Source organism: Nerophis lumbriciformis, linkage group LG26, assembly GCF_033978685.3.
Source record: "Nerophis lumbriciformis linkage group LG26, RoL_Nlum_v2.1, whole genome shotgun sequence".
Classification (NCBI taxonomy): domain Eukaryota; kingdom Metazoa; phylum Chordata; class Actinopteri; order Syngnathiformes; family Syngnathidae; genus Nerophis; species Nerophis lumbriciformis.
Window position 1 is genome coordinate 31,485,265 of NC_084573.2, and position 24,699 is coordinate 31,509,963.

The window sequence follows — 24,699 nt, forward strand, 5'->3', positions numbered from 1 at the left end:
ACTTAATCGTTTTAAATTATTTTTGACCTGTTGTGGTATGACTGCTGTTGTTCTGTTGTATTGTCTTGTTGTAATTATTATTATTGTAACGTTGTTTGTGCCGCCCTCTTTGTCAGGTCGCTCTTGAAAAAGAGATTTTAATCTCAATGAGTCTTTACCTGGTTAAATAAAGGAAATCAAAGCCATAATTCCCTCACATGCAGCGATCGTGGCCATTTGTGCTTAACTGTGCCAAACATGCTAAATAAAGACGCAAAACCGGATCAGGCTCGATAAGTCCCAATGCTACCTTGGCTTATAATCATCTCCTCCTTGTGGGCATTCTGATAATTAGCATATGTTTTGCATCAGGGTTGTCAAAAGTATCGATATTTCGATAGTGAGGCAATACCAAAATTAGAGATGTCCGATATTATCGGCCGATAAATGCTTTAAAATGTAACATCGGAAATTATCGGTATCGGTTTCAAAAAGTAAAATTAATGACTTTTTAAAACGGCGTTGTACGGAGCGGTACCTATCCGGTAAATTACGGACATAAACCCAGTCAGCATCCCCTCCCCTTTCCCCTCTACCCTCTCCCACACACAACACAGAAGTTGACGACTGCAGCATGAAAGGTTTACTGATGACCTCATCAAACCGCCGCGAGCGCAGCATAACAACAACAAGAGTGTGTTGTTGCCGGTGCTGTAGCCGTGGTTAACAAGCTCGCTCGCTCGGTGACTGACTAACGATACCATGTCTATGGTTTGGGATTATTTTAAAGTGTGTCTGACGGATAAAAAAACTGGCAATTTGCAATGACTACAAAAAGTTGGTTATGCGAGGAGGAACCAAGACGTCTTCCTTTAATACGACCGTATATATCGGTATCGGTTGATATCGGAATCGGTAATTAAGAGTTGGACAATATCGGAATATCGGATATCGGCAAAAAAGCCATAATCGGACATCTCTAACCAAGATGCAAGAAATACGTCGATACCAGACTTTTTCCTCATTTCCCGGCACGGGGGTATTTAGCCAGCGCCGATCTTTAAAAAAATTATCGAGTACATCCATTTATTTGTAAGTTCGCGTATGTATGGGTGTGGCCTAACTCTGTTTCACATCACACCTCATATGCGCCTACTTTGCCAGAAAATAAGATGTAGCAGAAATTAACCCACTTTGTTGCTATATTTAGCGAATAGAACGACATATTAAAAGTGAAAGAGAGTTGTATGTTGCGTTTATTCAGTAATCAAACATGATAGTATTTGAGTGAGAGCGTAGATCCGCCACCACAAGCCCAGGGATTGTGCATTACCACAATGTGCAGGAAAGCGTGCAAACCGACCTTTATCACTTCCTTAAGTGCTAATAAAACACAGCTTAGAGTCACTTTTCTGTCGTTTGGCAACACTTTGAACACCACTGCTTTGGTTCTTTCACCAGGGAGGCAAAGTGTGGCCTGGGGGACGTTTGAGCTGAACACACCTCTTTTTTATGGCACTTTGGAGAAACAAAAAATGAACAAAAATGTAAAAAAAATAAAATTGAAAAAGGCATAATGTAATGAGAACATGCAGAAATGTTGATACTAATAGGGAATAACAGACAAATATTTGTATTATAATATATGTTTTAGTCTATTTATTAGCCTATTTCATGACAGATGACATGATGACGTCACATATATTGAAAGAATATTAATAACAATATTGGGTTTTTTTATATACTTGAAGGCTCCACACCACTGCTGTTCTTTTTGGAATGTAAAATAGTTTACTATTGTTGTTATTTATGATCATATGCATGAGCACAATATTGTTTTGATATACTGGGAGGTTATAGAACACTGCTGTTCTTTATAGAATGTAAAATATTACAACTATTGTCATTTATGATAATATTTATAAGCACAGTATTGTTTTGATATAGTGGGAGGATATAGAACACTGTTGTTCTTTTTAGAATGTACCTCTTGGCAGATCATACTGATATTTCAATTATGTTGTTGCTCACTGATCTTAAATACTTGACACTTTTAACACTTTTCAACAAAATAGTGAATTTAAAAGTAAATTGGTTCCGTTTTTTTTTTTTTAGAGATGGCCGATAAATGTTTTAAAATGTAATATCGGAAATTATCGGTATCGTTTTTTTTATTATCGGTATCGTTTTGTTTTTTATTAAATCAACATAAAAAAACACAAGATACACTTACAATTAGTGCACCAACCCCAAAAAAAACCTCCCTCCCCCATTTACACTCATTCACACTCATTCACACAAAAGGGTTGTTTCTTTCTGTTATTAATATTCTGGTTCCTACATTATATATCAATATATATCAATACAGTCTGCAAGGGATACAGTCCGTAAGCACACATGATTGTGTGTGCTGCTGGTCCACTAATAGTACTAACCTTTAACAGTTAATTTTACTCATTTTTATTAATGATTAGTTTCTATGTAACTGTTTTTATATTGTTTTACTTTCTTTTTTATTCAACAAAATGTTTTTAATTTATTTATCTTATTTTATTTTATTATTATTTTTAAAAAGGACCTTCACCATATATGGTTGTCCAAATTAGGCATAATAATGTGTTAATTCCACGACTGTATATATCGGTATCGGTTGATATCGGTATCGGTAATTAAGATTTGGACAATATCGGAATGACAGATATCGGCAAAAAAGCCATTATCGGACATCCCTAGAAATCATAATACATGTACTGAAAAAAACAGACACTTTTTTGTGTGCCCCCCCCCCCAAAAAATACAAAAATAAAAAATTACATAATAAATGTACTGAACAAAACAGACACTTTTTTGTGTGCCCCCCCCAAAATACAAAAATAAAAAATTACATATAATAAAATTACTTTTTTAATTTATTTATCTTATTTTATTTTATTAATTTTTTTAAAAAGGACCTTATCTTCACCATACCTGGTTGTCCAAATTAGGCATAATAATGTGTTAATTCCACGACTGTATATATCGGTATCGGTTGATATCGGTATCGGTAATTAAGATTTGGACAATATCGGAATATCGGATATCGGCAAAAAAGCCATTATCGGACATCCCTAGAAATCATAATACATGTACTGAAAAAAACAGACACTTTTTTGTGTGCCCCCCCCAAAATACAAAAATAAAAAATTACATAATAAATGTACTGAACAAAACAGACACTTTTTTGTGTGTGTGCCCCCCCCCCCCCCCCCAAATACAAAAATAAAAAATTACAGATAATAAAACTACTTTTTTAATGTATTTATCTTATTTTATTTTATTATTTTAAAAAAAAAAGGACCTTATCTTCACCATACCTGGTTGTCCAAATTAGGCATAATAATGTGTTAATTCCACGACTGTATATATCGGTATCGGTTGATATCGGTATCGGTAATTAAGATTTGGACAATATCGGAATATCGGATATCGGCAAAAAGCCATTATCGGACATCCCTAGTATTTTTTTTATTTTTTTTTATCGTGGTAGACTTAGACTTAGACAAACTTTATTGATCCACAATGGAAATTGTTCCACACAGTAGGTAAATTACAAAGGATGGAAAGGATAATGCAGCTATAAAGTAGACTAAAAATGTACCATAGTAGCAATATAAAATATAAAGTGAATTCTAGATTATATTTCATGCATCGCTCACCTGCTAGTAGACAAATGTGGCCATGGATCGACGGGCTGGTCCACTTTCACATACCCGAAGTGGCGGAAAAGACACAAAAAGACGCTAGTTGCGGCAACTTTTTTTTTAACTCTTCGTGAGGATTGTGATTGATTCTTCATCTAAACGGAATCATGTGAGCGTCCCGTCGGTCAACATCCCAGCGAGAGTGGAAATATTACAGTAAGTGTTTGTTTTATTATGTCTTTGTGGAAGTCGCTTCCTAGCGGTCCCACTGATAGACACTTCACAGGATCCAAGCTTGCAGGTTTTAACAAAGTTTTAGTGCTCATATGTTTTATCAACAAAGCTTTCTCCAGGCTTTTCAGTCTCACCAATCCTCCTCTCTCTCTGCTCCCTGCCGCACCTTGGGACATGCCCACGGCCGCTCAACTCCTGCACGCGTCACTCCGGCGGCAGCAAGCACCTGCAATCAATCAGCACTCAGCGCACCTGCCATTGATGAGCTTCCCGGGCTTCTTAAGCCAGTGCAGACCTGCGTTCCGGGCCAGAACGTAATTTTCTGTTTGCGTACAGTAAGTCGTATTCAGGCTTAATGCAATCCTGCTCTCTCTGTAGTGTCGTGTTTGATTGGTGTCGTGTCTTCCTTGTCGTCTTTCCTGCAGTCTGCCTTCGTTCCTTGTGACGAGCTGTGTGTCTCGTCTTCCATGTTGTTCCCCTCTGGTGCTCTGGCTGCCCCTCTTGGAACTCGACCTCTCGCCTGGACACGGACCTTCGCCGCCTCGCTATACCCCCGATTACCTGCCTGCCTCACGGACATCCGAGCCTGCCTTTCCCCTCCGGGACTTCCGCCTCTCGCTCAACACTCCCGGTAACACACAACAACTAATCTCCACACATAGTCTCACATACACACACTCTTGGATTTTTGTCACACTACATTCTCTAGTTTATATTAATGTTGTTTGTTATTATATATATATATATATATATATATATATATATATATATATATATATATATCCATCCAGGCCCGGCCCTAACCAATCTGGCGCCCTAGGCAAGATTTTAGGTGGCGCCCCCCCACATCGGCAGTGAAGTGTATATACTCACAAGAAACCGAATAGCTTTGTCTTAGACCTTTTTTTTTACTTACAACTATACCTAATATATAAAGGGGTGGAAAAGTGACTATTACCTGCAGGGCAAACATTAGCTAACCAGAAGGCAATAACAATGTAAATAAAAACACCTGCTTAAAAGATCTAATACAAATGTCCCTGAGGAATGTAAGGTGGGAGTACTGTAATTACCTAACGTTACATTATTATTTTCCAAAACAATTTAGCCCCCTCCACAATATTAACCCGACGTTAAAACAGAACTAGCTATTTATTGATTAGCAATTGCCGAATCATGTAACATTAGCTTAATGCTAAAAGCCAGGTTACTATCACATTCTGTAACAGACAAATAATTTCATGTAGGCTAACGTTACCTACCTGCTACCTCTGTCTTTTCTCGTTTCTCCTCCTCTTCTTTTCTCTTTTTTCTTCCCTGAGCACCTGACAGTTTTGGCCGTTTTGACATCTTGTGTTGATTTTTTGATGTGGTGACGTTACGGGAAGGGAGGGGCGCACCGTGCGGGGGGGTTGGGGGGGGCGGCGTAATGTTGTAACAAATAATATTTCTATTAAATAGGCTTTACTTTGCATTTTAATTAACGTGGGATTATTTTTTGCATTTAGAAATAATAGTGGCAACTTTTTTTTTCTTTTTTTTTTTTTTCTTCAACATTTGTGGCACTGGCGTGGCGCCCCCTAATGGACGGCGCCCTTAGCATTTGCCTATACGGCCTATGCCACGGGCCGGCCCTGCATCCATCCATCCATTTTCTACCGCTTATTCCCTTTTGGGGTCGCGGGGGGCGCTGGAGCCTATCTCAGCTACAATCGGGCGGAAGGCGGGGTACACCCTGGACAAGTCGCCACCTCATCGCAGGGCCAACACAGATAGACAGACAACATTCACACTCACATTCACACACTAGGGACCATTTAGTGTTGCCAATCAACTTATCCCCAGGTGCATGTCTTTGGAGGTGGGAGGAAGACGGAGTACCCGGAGGGAACCCACGCAGTCACGGGGAGAACATGCAAACTCCACACAGAAAGATCCCGAGCCCAGTTTTGAACCCAAGACTACTCAAGACCTTCGTATTGTGAGGCAGATGCACTAACCCCTCTGCCACCGTGACGCCCTATATATATATATATATATATATATTTATTTATTTATTTATTTATATATATATATATATATATATATATATATATATATATATATATATATATATATATATATATATATATATATATATATATTAAATCATAGAGCCAAACTATGCCCCCCTGTTGTCTGTGCCGTCTACTCCCCCCGTACACAACACATATCTACTTACTCGCAAACTTTGTCAGCCTTTTGGTGTTATAAATCATATATATATATATATATATATGATATTAGTTTCAATATAGCGGCAACTTATTTTTCCACTCTACTTGTCACCGCCTGCTGCCACCTTGTGGTTTGTATGCTCAGTTTCCCTTGGTGCAGCAGACCTGGCTCTTACTTTTTGTCTTCCTCAGAGTTCCTGAGTCTTCCTGTGGGCGGAGCTGCAAGACGTGCACAGCTGTGTCTAATCTCACCAGCACTACTTAAGCAGCACCTGGCCAGCTGGATGGCACTCGGCTATTCCACTTCTTGACTCTGTTCGTATGAAGACGCCTATGCTCCTTGTATTTTTTGCTACATTCCATCTTGGCTATTTCCAGTGCCATCCAGCTTGGTATGTTCGTTGATAGTTTGCACGTCTTGCAACTTCGACCCAAAGCTTAGTTAGTTGTATATTAGCTTTTGTTCTTTTTGTCACGGTGCTCTTTTTGTGTTCTCTTTTTTCGCACCGTCGCTTTTTGTTATATTATATTTTTGGATCATTGTTGTGATCGCTTCTTTGTTTAAGTAAAGAACTATTTACTCACAAATCCATCTGCATCCTTGGGTTCCTCTGTTCCATATCTAAGTAAATTGTGACACTACTGGTACTTTTAAGGCACAAACACACACTCTGCTCTCATGAAACATCTCAAATGCAGTTATTTGATGTATTTATTTTTTTAAGTAACGCATTAATTACTTTCCCTCGTAATGAATTACCATTACTGAAGAGTAATTCCGTTAGTAATTCAAATATTTTCGGGGGGGAAGGTAACGGGTGTAATTGATACAGTGCTTCTTTTTTTTTTTATACCTCTTGAGTCAGAATCTAATCCCATTCATCATAAATGTCAAGTTCAGTCACCGGTGGAAATGTCAGCGTCCATGCGACGTCTTGCAACAGACGTCGCGTCGCGTCCAGCCCGCCCGCCAAATTTATTGATTTTCGCCCAGACCAATTACCGCCACGTCAGAAATCTCACTCACAAGTGGCGTACAGCGGGGGGATTCTCGGACTTTAATCACATATCAATGCTGAACCCCTCGGAGCAATCTCCACTGTTTATCCGCGGCTCCAGCCCTTTGCACACTCTGTATCGATTGCGACACAGCTTTAGCACTGTTCAGCGATCCGTCGCAATCTCTGTCTATTCGCCAGACCCCCCCCCACCCAAGTCTCGCTTTTCGGCGTGAAGGGGGGTTGAAAGGCGAGCGCGGTTATAGGAAATGGAGAACAGGAAGCTGCAGTGATGATTTCCTTATGAATTTGCCATTGATTTTGTGACATGCTGATCTTTTTCTCCATCAGGAGACAGTGAGCAGATTATCAGGTGTGCAGGTGAGAATTATTCTTGATGTTTGCTCATTTCCTCAGATTCTATTGTTACTTTCCCATTTGCAGTACAGTCGTCCCTCCTTTATCTCGGCTAGCGCTCCAAAGTAAGTTAAGTAAGGCTCCACTTTGACGAGAACGTGCTCGGTCAATGCTAATATACATTGGCTTTGCTATAGACATGCTACTGATTAGCATTTGCAATTTTACATGGCGATTTCAACACCTTCAAATTTGTTAATGAAAACTACAACTAAAATGCACGTTACAATCAAACAGCTGGCGTGTAATGAATACAATACTTACAGTATTAACACTTTTTAGGGCGCAACAGAAAAACAAACAAACAAAAAAAAATGTCCAAACTACGGCCTGCCGACATAACGTGAGTTTAATAGGAAATTTTACCCACAGGGAGATTGCTTTCATTTTGATAGTCCAGGGGTCGGCAACCCGCGGATCTAGATAGCGCCGCCCTAGTGGCTCTCTGGAGCTTTTTAAAAAATGTTTGAAAAATGGAAAAAGATTAGGGGAAAAAAATCTATTTTTTGTTTTAATATGGTTTCTGTAGGAGGACAAACATGACATAAGCCTCCCTAATTGTTACAAAGCACACTGTTTATATTAAACATGCTTCACTGATTGAGTATTTGGCGAGCGCCGTTTTGTCCTACTAATTTTGGCGGTCCTTGAACTCACCTTAGTTTGTTTACATCAGGGGTGCTCACACTTTTTCTGCAGGCGAGCTACTTTTCAATTGATCAAGTCGTGGGGATCTACCTCATTCATATATATAATTTATATTTACTTATTTATGAAATATATGTTTTTGTTAACAAGTTAAAGGTGTTTAATGATAATGCAAGCATGTTTAACACATATAGTTAATATTGTTAAACAAATTAAAGGTGTTTAATGATAATGCAAGCATGTTTAACACATAGTTAATATTGTTAAAAAAATTAAAGGTGTTTAATGATAATACAAGAATGTTTAATACATATAGTTAATATTGTTAACAACTTAAAGGTGTTTAAAGATAATGCAAGCATGTTTAACACATATAGTTAATATTGTTAATAAGTTAAAGGTGTTTAAAGATAATACAAGCATGTTTAACACATATAGTTAATATTGTTAACAAGTTAAAGGTGTTTAAAGATAATACAAGCATGTTTAACACATATAGTTAATATTGTTAATAAGTTAACGGTGTTTAAAGATAATACAAGCATGTTTAACACATATAGATTCCTTTCTTTAGACAAGAATATAAGTTGGTGTATTACCTGATTCTGATGACTTGCATTGATAGAAATCAGACAGTAGTGCTGATAATGTCCGCATTTTCGAATGGAGGAGGAAAAAAGTCCTCCTTTCTGTCCAATACCACATGAAAGTGGTTGGTTTTTGGCATCTTATTTGTCCAGCTTCCGTACTCCTTTGTATACACTTTACAAGAAATACATTGTCGGCAAACTCCATAGCTTGCTAGCTTGTGCATGCCAGCTTTCTGAGACTCTTATTTTGGTAGCACAACTGTGCAACTGTGCAGTCGATCTTTGGAGTTTTGACGACAGGTACGGCGCCAGAGTCTGTTGAAATAAAGTGTTTCTCGCCTTCCAGTCGGTAATTTTAATGAGCTGGCAGCAGCCAGCGTCATCTCAGAAGACGCTCGGGTGCCGTGGATGTCAATCAAGTGACAAAAGTGACGTCATAGTGAAGATTTATGATCGCTCATTTTTAGGACTATTTTTTTAATGCCTGGCTGGTGATCGACTGACACACCCTCCGAGATCGACCGGTAGCTCGCGATCGACGTAATGAGCACCCCTGGTTTACATGTATAACTTTCTCCGACTTTCTAGGACGTGTTTTATGCCACTTCTTTTTCTGTCTCATTTTGTCCACCAAACTTTTAACGTTTTGCATGAAAGGTGAGTTTTGTTGATGTTATTGACTTGTGTGGAGTGCTAATCAGGCATATTTGGTCACTGCATGACTGCAAGCTAATCGATGCTAACATGCTATTTAAGCTAGCTATATGTACATATTGCATCATTATGCCTCATTTGTAGCTATATTTGAGGTCATGTAGTTTCCTTTAAGTCCTCTTAATTAAATGTATATCTCATGACACACTATCTGTATGTAATATGGCTTTTAATTTTTTGCGGCTCCAGACAGATTTGTTTTTGTATTTTTGGTCCAATATGGCTCTTTCAACATTTTGGGTTGCCGACCCCTGTGATAGTCTAACAAATTCTACTTAATATCTACTCAATACCTGCATTATCCTTTCCATCCTTACCTTTTCCAACCTTTGAAACAGAGCAACTTTGTAGAAAAATTTCCCTTGTGAATCAATAGTTTGTCTAAGTCTAAATTTGACACTGCTATCATGTCGCCATGTAATGGAGCAATGTCCTTTAAAGATGCTCAGAACAGAGGGATGCGCAGCACATACTTATTAGGGCTGCGAATCTTTGGGTGTCCCACGATTCGATTCAATATCGATTCTTGGGGTCACGATTCGATTGAAAATCGATTTTTTTCGATTCAACGTGATTCTTTATACAAAAACGATATTTTCCCGATTCAAAACGATTCTCTATTCATTCAATACATAGGATTTCAGCAGGATCTACCCCAGTCTGCTGACATGCACGCAGAGTAGTAGATTTTTGTAAAAAGCTTTTATAATTGTAAAGGAAAATGTTTTATCATGGATGTTTTAACTATTAAATGAACCAAAAATATGACTTATTTTATCTTTGTGAAAATATTGGACACAGTGTGTTGTCAAGCTTATGAGATGTGATGCAAGTGTAAGCCACAGTGACACTATTGTTCTTTTTTATTATTTTATATATAAATGTCTAATGATAATGTCAATGAGGGATTTTTAATCACTGCTATATTGAAATTGTAACTTATATTGATACTGTTGTTGATAATATTCATTTTTGTTTCACTACTTTTGGATTGTTCTGTGTCGTGTTTGTGTCTCCTCTCAATTGCTCTGTTTATTGCTGTTCTGAGTGTTGCTGGGTCGGGTTTGGTTTTGGAATTGGATTGCATTGTTATGGTGTTGCTGTGTATTGTTTTGTTGGATTGATTAATTAAAAAAAAAATATATATATATATATATAAATAAATAAATACATTTAATTAAAAAAATAGATTTAAAAAAAAAAGAGAATCGATTCTGAATCACACAACGTGAGAATCGCGATTCGAATTCGAATCGATTTTTTCCCACACCCCTACTTATACTGTATGACTCAAAACAAACAACCTTCCCTAGTCACGGTGCAAAAATAAATGAATAAAATAACCAACACAAAATGTTGGTTGGAACCTGCTCACTGAAATTTGTGGACATTATATAAAATGTCATGCACCATAAAACAATTCAAAATGACACCCATTTAAATCCATTACAAAGCATGATGGGAAAAGTTCAAAACACTCGCCACACTTGTCCATGTTTGGCGCATTTTAGCTGCGTGATATTGCTGATTGATTACAAAACTTTAAGGAGGTCGTCAGGTACCGGGAGTTGGTACCGTATCGGTTCAGTTGTGAACGGCGCCCATCCCTATTATTAATATATCAAATATTTTCATAGTAAGAGCACAAAAAACTGTTTACGACCTTCTAATTCAGTGTTTCTCAAATAGTGGGGCGGACCCTGCTGGTGGGGTGCAGTGAACTTTTAGGGGGGGCCTGAGTGGCCAGGGACATCCCCTATGTCTGTCAGTCTTGACTATAAGCCGCTGCTTTTTTCCTACACTCTAAACCCTGCGGCTTATATAACGGTGCGTCTAATTTATGGGTTTTTATTCGCTGACGGCCATAATAGTTTTCATAAAACACATGCAAAGACACTTAAAAGGTTGGTTATTGTTTGTCATTCACATCGACGTCCCACTGGGGTGAGTTTTTCCTTGCCCTTATGTGGGCTCTGTACCGAGGATGTCGTTGTGGCTTGTGCAGCCCTTTGAGACACTTGTGATTTAGGGCTATATAAATAAACATTGATTGATTGATTGATTGATTGATTTGTGCTAGGGCGTAATTTTTTGGACAAGTTCGCTCACTGCAGGTGCTGCAGTGTCCTTCTATTGAGAGTTTTCAACCGGAAGAGCTTCCATCCGTCCATAGCGAATCTATTCGTATTGATTCTTCATTCCTTACTCCAAGCAACTTTTGTAAGTTTTACAATACAACTAAAACAATTCTTACTTGCTAAGCCGTCCCATGTGTGATGTCTGTAGGAGTGTTTTCATGCATATTTGTATGTGCTATCATAATGTAATGAAGCTTGTGTTGTTAGCATTAGCTATTATGCTAGCATGTTTACGAGTGTCTGTGTTAGTATTATTAACTTACAATTCTTTTTGTATTGTTTCAGTTTCACAAATTCCTCAGTAAATTCACCAAAATGTCCCCGTGGAGTTATTGAGTCTGTTTCGCTGACTGACGAGCTAACTTTTGCAGCTAGTGGGTCCATGACGATGGCTTCTGTTTTGTTTGATCAGCCGTTTTACTGCCGTGTTACAGACACAGTTTGGGAACAATTAAGGTATGTAAATAAACATTTACAAAATATTTCCGTGTGAATAACTCATTTCACAATGTACAGTATATGCCTGTGACTTATATATGGAAAAAAGGCGTTTTTTGCTAGCAGTTTAGCACATTTTTTATGTTTACACCTAAAAATCAGGAATTTTGATACTTTGGCGCCAATTTGAAGTATGCTAATGTCTTTTATATCAGCATGCTAACGTTAGCATGGAAACATTTTTTGCCAGTGTTTTAGCTAAGTCTTTAATGTTTATACTTAAAAATCATTAATTTTTACTTGCCGCCACATTTAGACTATGCTAATGTGTCTTATAGTAGCATGCTAACATTAGCATGAAAACATTTTTTGCGAGCGTTTTAACTATTTATTGTATGTTTACACCTAAAAATCCTGAATTCTGTTACTTGGCGCCAGCTTTGAAGTATGCTAATGTCTATGAGATTAGTTGGCTAACATTAGCATGCAAAAAAATTGCTAGCATTTTAGCTAATTGTTTATGTTCACACCTAAATATAGTGAATTTTGACACTTGGCATTATCTTCAAAGTATGTCGCTAGCATGCAAACATTTTTTGCTGGCGTTTTGCCTAATTATTTTATGTTTACACCCAAAAATCATGAATTTTGATACTTGGCGCCAACGTTGAAGTATGCTAATGTTTCTTATATCAGCATGATAACGTTAGCATGAAAACATTTTTTGCCAGCGTTTTAGCTATATCTTGTATGTTTACACCTAAAAATCGTGAATTCTGATACTTGGCGCCCCCTTAGAAGTATGCTAATGTCTAAAGTTAGCATGCAAAAAAATTTGCTAGCACAGTAGCTAATTTTTTATATTCACAACTAAAAATCATGAATTTTGTTACTTAGCGCCATCTTCAAAGTATGACGGCAGCATGCAAACATTTTTTGCTGGCGTTTTGATCTATTTATTTTATGTTTACACTCAAAAATCATGAATTTTGATACTTGGCGCCAACGTTGAAGTATGCTAATGTCTCTTATATCAGCATAATAACGATAGCATGAAAACATTTTTTGCCAGCGTTTTAGCTATATCTTGTATGTTTACACCTAAAACTCGTCAATTCTGATACTTGGCGCCACCTTAGAAGTATGCTAATGTCTAAAGTTAGCATGCAAAAAGATTTGCTAGTACACTACCTAATTTTTTATATTCACACCTAAAAATCATGAATTTTGTTACTTAGCGCCATCTTCAAAGTATGGCGGCAGCATGCAAACATTTTTTGCTGGCGTTTTAGCTATTTCTTTTATGTTTACACCTAAAAATCGCGAATTCTGATACTTGGCGCCACCTTAGAAGTATGCTAATGTCTATAAGTTTAGCATGCTAATGTTAGCATGCAAAAAAAAATTCTAGCACAGTAGCTAATTTTTTATATTTACACCTAAAAATCATGAATTTTGTTACTTGCACTTGATACTTGGCGCCGTCTTTGAAGTATGCTAATGTCTTTTACATCAGCATGATAACGTTAGCATGAAAAAAATTGTTGCTGGCGTTTTAGCTATTTCTTTTATGTTTACACCTAAAAATCCTGAATTTAATACTTGGCGCCAACGTTGAAGTATGCTAATGTGTCTTATAGCAGCATGATAACGATTGCATGAAAAAAAAAATTGCCAGCGTTTTAGCTATATCTTGTATGTTTACACCAAAAAATCGTGAATTCTGATACTTGGCGCCACCTTAGAAGTATGCTAATGTATATAAGATTAGCATGCTAATGTTAGCATGCAAAAAACATTCTAGCACAGTAGCAAATTTTTTATATGTACACATAAAAATCATGAATTTTGTTACTTGCACTTGATACTTGGCGCCGTCTTTGAAGTATGCTAATGTTTTTTGTATCAGCATGATAACGATTGCATGAAAAAAAATGTTGCTAGCGTTTTAGCTATATCTTGTATGTTTACACCTAAAAATCGTGAATTCTGATACTTGGCGCCACCTTAGAAGTATGCTAATGTCTATAAGATTAGCATGCTAATGTTAGCATGCAAAACAAATTCTAGCACAGTAGCTAATTTTTTATATTTACACCTAAAAATCATGAATTTTGTTACTTGCACTTGATATTTGGCGCCGTCTTTGAAGTATGCTAATGTATCTTATATCAGCATGATAACGATAGCATGAAAACATTTTTTGCCAGCGTTTTAGCTATATCTTGTATGTTTACACCTAAAAATCGCGAATTCTGATACTTGGCGCCACCTTAGAAGTATGCTAATGTCTATAAGTTTAGCATGCTAATGATAGCATGCAAAAAAACATTCTAGCACAGTAGCTAATTTTTTATATTTACACCTAAAAATCATGAATTTTGTTACTTGCACTTGATACTTGGCGCCGTCTTTGAAGCATGCTAATGTAGCTTATATCAGCATGATAACGATAGCATGAAAAAAAAAATTTGCCAGCGTTTTAGCTATTTCTTGTATGTTTACACCAAAAAATCGTGAATTCTGATACTTGGCGCCACCTTAGAAGTATGCTAATGTCTAAAGTTAGCATGCAAAAAAAATTGCTAGCACAGTAGCTAATTTTTAATATTCACACCTAAAAATCATGAATTTTGTTACTTAGCGCCATTTTCAAAGTATGGCGGCAGCATGCAAACATTTTTTACTGGCGTTTTAGCTATTTCTTTTATGTTTACACCTAAAAATCCTGAATTTAATACTTGGCGCCAACGTTGAAGTATGTTAATGTCTCTTATATCAGCATGATAACGTTAGCATGAAAATATTTTTTTGCCAGCGTTTTAGCTATATCTTGTATGTTTACACCAAAAAATCGTGAATTCTGATACTTGGCGCCACCTTAGAAGTATGCTAATGTATATAAGATTAGCATGCTAATGTTAGCATGCAAAAAACATTCTAGCACAGTAGCTAATTTTTTATATGTACACCTAAAAATCATGACTTTTGTTACTTGTACTTGATACTTGGCGCCGTCTTTGAAGTATGCTAATGTCTTTTACATCAGCATGATAACGATTGCATGAAAAAAAATGTTGCTAGCGATTTAGCTATATCTTGTATGTTTACACCTAAAAATCGTGAATTCTGATACTTGGCGCAACCTTAGAAGTATGCTAATGTCTATAAGATTAGCATGCTAATGTTAGCATGCAAAAAAAATTCTAGCACAGTAGCTAATTTTTTATATTTACACCTAAAAATCATGAATTTTGTTACTTGCACTTGATATTTGGCGCCGTCTTAGAAGTATGCTAATGTATATAGGATTAGCATGCTAATGTTAGCATGCAAAAAACATTCTAGCACAGTAGCTAATTTTTTATATTTACACCTAAAAATCATGAATTTTGTCACTTGCACTTGATACTTGGCGCCGTCTTTGAAGTATGCTAATGTCTTTTATATCAGCATGATAACGATTGCATGAAAAAAAATGTTGCTAGCGTTTTAGCTATATCTTGTATGTTTACACCTAAAAATCGTGAATTCTGATACTTGGCGCCACCTTAGAAGTATGCTAATGTCTATAAGATTAGCAAGCTAATGTTAGCATGCAAAAAAAATTCTAGCACAGTAGCTAATTTTTTATATTTACACCTAAAAATCATGAATTTTGTTACTTGCACTTGATATTTGGTGCCGTCTTTGAAGTATGCTAATGTATTTTATATCAGCATGATAACGATTGCATGAAAAAAAATATTGCTAGCGTTTTAGCTATATCTTGTATGTTTACACCTAAAAATCGTGAATTCTGATACTTGGCGCCACCTTAGAAGTATGCTAATGTCTATAAGATTAGCAAGCTAATGTTAGCATGCAAAAAAAATTCTAGCACAGTAGCTAATTTTTTATATTTACACCTAAAAATCATGAATTTTGTCACTTGCACTTGATACTTGGCGCCGTCTTTGAAGTATGCTAATGTCTTTTATATCAGCATGATAACGATTGCATGAAAAAAAATGTTGCTAGCGTTTTAGCTATATCTTGTATGTTTACACCTAAAAATCGCGAATTCTGATACTTGGCGCAACCTTAGAAGTATGCTAATGTCTATAAGATTAGCATGCTAATGTTAGCATGCAAAAAAAATTCTAGCACAGTAGCTAATTTTTTTATATTTACACCTAAAAATCATGAATTTTGTTACTTGCACTTGATACTTGGCGCCGTCTTTGAAGTATGCTAATGTCTTTTATATCAGCATGATAACGATTGCATGAAAAAAAATGTTGCTAGCGTTTTAGCTATATCTTGTATGTTTACACCAAAAAATCGTGAATTCTGATACTTGGCGCCACCTTAGAAGTATGCTAATGTCTATAAGATTAGCATGCTAATGTTAGCATGCAAAAAAAAAATTCTAGCACAGTAGCTAATTGTTTATATTTACACCTAAAAATCATGAATTTTGTTACTTGCACTTGATACTTGGCGCCGTCTTTGAAGTACGCTAATGTATCTTATATCAGCATGATAACGATAGCATGAAAACATTTTTTGCCAGCGTTTTAGCTATATCTTGTATGTTTACACTTAAAAATTGCGAATTCTGATACTTGGCGCCACCTTAGAAGTATGCTAATGTCTATAAGATTAGCATGCTAATGTTAGCATGCAAAAAAAAAATTCTAGCACAGTAGCTAATTGTTTATATTTACACCTAAAAATCATGAATTTTGTTACTTGCACTTGATACTTGCCGCCGTCTTTGAAGTATGCTAATGTAGCTTATATCGGCATGATAACGTTAGCATGAAAAACATTTTTGCTGGCGTTTTAGCTATATCTTGTATGTTTACACCTAAAAATCGTGAATTCTGATACTTGGCGCAACCTTAGAAGTATGCTAATGTCTATAAGATTAGCATGCTAATGTTAGCATGCAAAAAAAATTCTAGCACAGTAGCTAATTTTTTTACATTTACACCTAAAAATCATGAATTTTGTCACTTGCACTTGATACTTGGCGCCGTCTTTGAAGTATGCTAATGTAGCTTATATCAGCATGATAACGTTAGCATGAAAAAATGTTTTGCTGGCGTTTTAGCTATTTCTTTTATGTTTACACCTAAATATCATGAATTTTGATACTTAGCGCCGTCTTTGAAGTATGCTAATGTCTCTTATAAAAGCATGATAACGTTAGCATGAAAAAATGTTTTGCTGGCGTTTTAGCTATTTCTTTTATGTTTACACCTAAATATCATGAATTTTGATACTTAGCGCCGTCTTTGAAGTATGCTAATGTCTCTTATAAATGTTGCAATCATTTTAGATAATTTGTTATGTTTTCAACCTAAAAATCATGAATTTTGATACTTGGCGCCACCTTTGAAGCACGCTAACGTTGCTTATATTAGCACGCTAATATAGTCCGGAAAACACGGTATTGGCGTGGTGTTGATTCGGTCTGTGAACTCACTCGTTTTGCATAATTTTCCTCCTAATTTGCAGCGGATGACATTTTAGTGTTGCACCAGAAAAACATTTAGAGCTTAGAAAACTTTTGAATTCCGTTGCATCTCTTTTCACAGCGACATTTTCTCCCTGCACTGTTCAACATAAAAGCAGACTTATGCATCCCCCGCCACCCCGACAAGATTTTAAAGCGCTTAATCCACTTAACAAACTTTCAGATTCTGCTCACTCGATAGCGCGTCAACACAAACGATGCGGGACTACATGTCGAACGCTGAATGAGGCCGATTCCCCGCATTAAAAGGGAGTCAACGTCATGGGAACAATGGCACTGATGGTATGTGGGTCACGTGCTGCGTTCAGGGGCGCTCTCGCACCGTCGGGACGTGCCGCGTGTTTGCGTCCGCAGCTTTTAGGCCCTTCCCGGCGCAATCTTAAAAAAAAAAAAGCGGAAGAAATACTGCACCGCTGACATTACCGAGAGCGGGAGGCGTCTAATGTTCGGCAGTTAAAGGTGTGATTTGTGCCTCAGAGAGCCAGCGAGCTCAGATCCTGCTGAAACTACTAATTTGTACCTCCAGAAATAATAAAAAGTCAGTGTAGCATGAAGGAGCAGCAAAAGGCGCCTTATAGGAGAATTCTGTATAGGTCACTATTTTTTGTTCTAATTATACACATAATTCTCAGCACCACAACATTAGGTACACTTAATAAGGCCTAATAGTTAAAGGTGCACACAAATCCATTCACATCTAAATCACTATTATTCTGATTTTAAAAATGTATTAAAAAAAAAGAGAATGTAGAATTAATTAACACATTTAAAAAATTTAAAAAAATTCACAGATTAGCAGAACCTCCAGGTTCTGTAACAGCTTCTTCCCTTAGGCCGTAGGACTCTTGAACGCATCATAATTAAATTAAATTATCCCCTCAACTCCCCTCAAAATGGATTAACTCGCTGGAATAAAAAAGACAATATAACATACATCCATAAACGTGGACGCATGTGGAAAAAGTGCAATACATTTATCTGTACAGTAATCTATTTATTTATTTATATATATTTATATATATTTATTTATTTTATATATATATTATATATATTATTTATATATATTTATTTATTTATATATGCACCTTATTGCTTTTTTATCCTGCACTACCATGAGCTTATGTAACGAAATTTCGTTCTTATCTGTGCTGTAAAGTTCGAATTTGAATGACAATAAAAAGGAAGTCTAAGTCTAAGTCTAAGATTAGGTGACCACAGATGACGCGCTAGCTGTTCAAAATCGGGTCAGGGTTAGGGTTAGGGGTTAGGGTTAGGGTTAGGGTTAGGGTTAGGGGTTAGGGTTAGGGTTAGGGTTAGGGTTAGGATGACGTCTCTGCGCTGCTGACTTGTCTTTTTCCCTGCCCTGATGTGGGATCTGAGCCGAGGATGTCGTCGTGGTTTGTGCAGCCCTTTGAGACACTCGTGATTTAGGGCTGTATAAATCAACTTTGATTGATTGATTGCTTCTTTTTACAAAGAAATACATTTTTAAAAAGAGTTTTTTTCGGCCATCTCCATGCAACCAGAAGGAGCTTCTCTTTTCTCTTTTTTAATAATTTGTATTTATTCATTTGATAGGGAAATCATTAGAGATGTCCGATAAATGCTTTAAAATGTAATATCGAAAATGATCGGTATCGGTTTTTTATTATCGGTATCGTTTTTTATTTTTATTTTTTATTTTTTTAATTAAATCAACATAAAAAACACAAGATACAGTTACAATTAGTGCACCAACCCAAAAAACCTCCCTCCCCCATTCACCCTCATTCACACAAAAGGGTTGTTTCTTTCTGTTATTAATATTCTGGTTCCTACATTATATATCAATATATATCAATACAGTCTGCAAGGGATACAGTCCGTAAGCACACATGATTGCTGGTCCACTAATAGTAATAACCTTTAACAGTTAATTTGACTCATTTTCATTAATTACTAGTTTCTATGTAACTGTTTTTATATTGTTTTACTTTCTTTTTTATTCAAGAAAATGTTTTTAATTTATTTATCTTATTTTATTTTATACAATTTTTTTTAAAAGGACCTTATCTTCATCATACCTGGTTGTCCAAATTCGGCATAATAATGTGTTAATTCCACGACTGTATATATCGGTATTGGTTGATATCGGTATCGGTAATTAAGAGTTGGACAATACCGGAATATCGGATATCGGCAAAAAAGCCATTATTGGACATCCCTAGAAATCATAATACATGTACTGAAAAAAACAGACACTTTTTTGTGTGTCATCGCCCCCCCCCCCCCATCAAAAAAATAAAAAAATAAAAAATGAAAGATAATAAAATTACTTTTATTATTTTTCAGAAGGAGCTTTTCTAACCTGTAACCTCTTTTGAAGACGTTTCATTATAATCATGTACATAGGCGCCGATCTACATTTCTGCCAGTGGGTGCTTGGTGTGTGTGTACTAGCGATACCAATATTTTGGTACCGGTACCAAACGTATTTCGGTACTTTTCAGTACTTTTCTAAATAATGGGGGGAGGAGTATATTTATAGCTAGAATTCACTGAAAATCAAGTATTTCTTATATATATATATATATATATATATATATATATATATATATATATATATATATATATATATATATATAAGAAATACTTGAATTTCAGTGAATTCTAGCTATATATATATATATATGTATATGTATATATATGTATATATATATATATGTATATATACATATATATATATATATATATATATATATATATATATATATATATATGTATATATATACATATATATAAATATACATATATATATACATATATATATATATATAGCTAGAATTCACTGAAAGTCAAGTATTTATTTTATATATGTATATATATATATATATATGTATATATATATATATATGTATATATATATAATAAATACTTGACTTTCAGTGAATTCTAGCTATATATATATATATATATATATATATATATATATATATATATATATATATATATATATATATATGTATGTGTGGAAAAAAAAATCACAAGACTACTTCATCTCTACAGGCCTGTTTCATGAGGGGTTCCCTCAATCATCAGGAGATTTTAAAAATCTCCTGATGATTGAGGGAACCCCTCATGAAACAGGCCTGTAGAGATGAAGTAGTCTTGTGATTTTTTTTCCCACGCATACATATATTGCGCTCTACTACGGTATCGAGCACTATTTTTTGGATAACCTTATTAAGACATATATATATATATATATGTATATATATAAAATAAATTCTTGAATTTCAGTGTTCATTTATTTACACATATACACACACATAACACTCCTCTCAACACATTGTTGTATTCGAAAGTGCAATGCTTTGCAGCCAGTAGCACAGCCTTTGAAGGAGCGTAGGTATGGGCAGTGTAATATTCTAGGTTGGAGTCAATAACCAAGCGAGGTGACAAAGTTACGTCTCTTTACTTCATACTTCAGAACCGACTCCCACACTTGCATTAAAGATGTGCTATTTGGATTTACACTGTATGAAAAAAACTGGAAAAGGAATTTTACCTTTACCGCTAAGTTTTATATTCATAAATTTAAGTTTCTCAATACCCAACCAGTTTTTTGTGCCTTTAAAAAATATTTAGAACTCTACATTAAAACACTTTGTACCTCTAACAACCAAAAAGCTGTGAAAAATTATGATGCTGTGTTCCAAATTATATATATATATATATATATATATATATATATATATATATATATATATGTATATATATATATATATATATATATATATATATATATATATATATATATATAGTATTCTATTTTAGTTACTTTGAATTTACAACCTCCTGGCGATGCTTTGTACTGTTTGTGTACTGTTTTGTACTGTTTTGGTATTTACTTTGATTATTATTTCCAACTGTTTTGGAAATGTTTAAATGTATAAATAAAGGTTTATAAAAAAATAAAAAAATAAAAAATAAAAGACTCCCACACTTGCCGTCAGGGTGCGCAATTCAACGTAAACGTAAACTGTACTTTTTGATTGGCCAAGCCTTAAGTCCGGCTGGAAAATCGGGAGAAATTCGGGAGAATGGTTGTCTCGGGAGATTTTCGGGAGAGGCACTGAAATTCGGGAGTCTCCCGGAAGATTCGGGAGGGTTGGCAAGTATGCATTCGTATCGTGTGCCGCTGGAAGCTCTGTGTGGGCTGCCAATTGGATGACATCACTTCCTGTAAGAGCGGGCACGGCCATATTGAAGAGGGCGTGCCGGAAACGTCACATCCTGTTTACTTCCGGGACACGCCGGCGCGGCCACTTCGAAGATCATTCCAGACTGACGGCACTTCTGGCTTGTCAGAGCGGTGTCAGAATGTCTTTGTGTGATCAGAACCGCTTTAAATGTGTCCAAATTCTCACAGTCTTGCTGTATTGCTTCAGGTTGCTGGGTAACTACTGAGCTAGCATTTTAGCCACAGCGGACCATTATTACGGCGAAAGAGAAGGCACTACCGGGACACGGACCGATGAAGGATCGCCTCACACTCCTAGTTTGTGCTAACGCTAGCGGTGACTACGTGAAGCTACTGCAGAGTGGACCGACACCAGCAGATGACATGGCACCCCAAACCATCACCCAACCATGCAAATGTTGCATTTCCTTTGGAAATCGAGGTCCCAGAGTCTGGAGGAAGACAGGAGAGGCACAGGATCCACGTTGCCTGAAATCTAGTGTAAAGTTTCCACCATCAGTGATGGTTTGGGGTGCCATGTCATCTGCTGGTGTCGGTCCACTCTGTTTCCTGAGATCCAGGGTCAACGCAGCCGTCTACCAGCAAGTTTTAGAGCACTTCATGCTTCCTGCTGCTGACCTGCTCTATGGAGATGGAGATTTCAAGTTCCAACAGGACTTGGCGCCTGCACACAGCGCAAAATCTACCCGTGCCTGGTTTACGGACCATGGTATTTCTGTTCTAAATTGGCCCGCCAACTCCACTGACCTTAGCCCCATAGAAAATCTGTGGGGTATTGTGAAAAGGAAGATGCAGAATGCCAGACCCAAAAACGCAGAAGAGTTGAAGGCCACTATCAGAGCAACCTGGGCTCTCATAACACCTGAGCAGTGCCAGAAACTCATCGACTCCATGCCACGCCGCATTAACGCAGTAATTGAGGCAAAAGGAGCTCCAACCAAGTATTGAGTATTGTACATGCTCATATTTTTCATTTTCATACTTTTCAGTTGGCCAACATTTCTAAAAATCCCTTTTTTGTATTAGCCTTAAGTAATATTCTAATTTTGTGACACACGGAATTTTGGATTTTCATTTGTTGCCACTTCAAATCATCAAAATTAAATGAAATAAACATTTGAATGCATCAGTCTGTGAGCAATGAATAAATATAATGTACAAGTTACACCTTTTGAATGCAATTACTGAAATAAATCAAGTTTTTCAAAATATTCTAATTTACTGGCTTTTACCTGTATAATTGAATAATTTAGGTATAATTGTCTATCGATCAAAGATGCACATCAATGAAGGAGATAAATAACAAAATTAAAATTAAGTGCCATCCCATTCCTAACCCATAGTGTTCAATATGATGTCGGTCCACCTTTTGCAGCTATTACAGCTTCAACTCTTCTGTGAAGGCTGTCCACAATGTTGCGGAGTGTCCATCCATCCATCGATTTTCTACCACTTGTCCCTTTCGGGGTCGCAGGGGACGCTGGAGCCTATCTCATCTGCATTCGGGCGGTAGGCGGGGTACACCCTGGACAAGTCGCCACCTCATCGCAGGGTTGCGGAGTGTGTTTATAGGAATTTTCGACCATTCTTACAAAAGCGCATAGCTGAGATTACACACTGATGTTGGTCGATAAGGCCTGGCTCTCAGTCTCCTTTCTAATTCATCCCACACCATCCACACCAGGCTCTGACATCCATGTCTTTATGGACCTTGCTTTGTGCACTGATGCACAGTCATGTTGGAAGAGGAAGGGGCCCGCTCCAAACTGTTCCCACAAGGTTGGGAGCATGGAATTGTCCAAAAATGTTTTGGTTCCCTGGAGCATTCAAAGTTCCTTTCATTGGAAGTAAGGGGCCGAGCCCAACTCCTGAAAAACAACCCCACACCATAATTCCTCCTCCACCCAATTTCACACTCGGCACAAGGCAATCCGAAATGTAGCGTTCTCCTGGCAACCTCTCAAACCCAGACTGGTCCATCAGATTCATCACTCCACTGCTCTAGAGTCCAGTGGCGACGTGCTTTACACCACTGCATCCCACGCTTTGCATTGGACTTGGTGATGTATGGCTTAGATGCAGCTGCTCGGCCATGGAGACCCATTCCATGAAGCTCTCTGCGTATTGTACGTGGGCTAATTGGAAGGTCACATGAAGTTTGGAGCTCTGTAGCAACTGACTGTGCAGAAAGTCTTTGCACTATGCGCTTCAGCATCCGCTGAAACCTCTCTGTCAGTGTACGTGGCCTACCACTTGGTGGCCGACTTGCTGCTGTTCCCAAACTCATCCATTTTCTTATAATAAAGCCAACAGTTGACTTTGGAATGTTTAGGTTGTTGCACAGGTGGCATCCTATGACAGTTCCACGCTGGAAATCACTGAGAGCGGCCCATTCTTTCACAAATGTTTGTAGAAAGAGTCTCCATGCCTAAGTGCTTGATTTTATACACTTGTGGCCGGGCCAAGTGATTAGGATTCCTGATTCTGATCATTTGGATGGGTGGCCAAATACTTTTGGCAATATAGTGTGTATACCTGTATGTATGTATGTATATATGTGTGTATGTATGTATATATGTGTGTAAGTATGTGTGTATGTATGTGTGTATGCATATACCTGTATATATGTATGTATATATGTGTGTGTGTGTGTATGTAGGGGCGGTATAGCTCGGCTGGTAGAGTGGCCGTGCCAGCAACTTGAAGGTTCCAGGTTCGATCCCCGCTTCCGCCATCCTCGTCACTAACGTTGTGTCCTTAGGCAAGACACTTTACCCGCCTGCACCACCCACACTGGTTTAAATGTAACTTAGATATTGGGTTTCACTATGTAAAGCGCTTTGAGTCACTAGAGAAAAGGCGCTATATAAATATAATTCA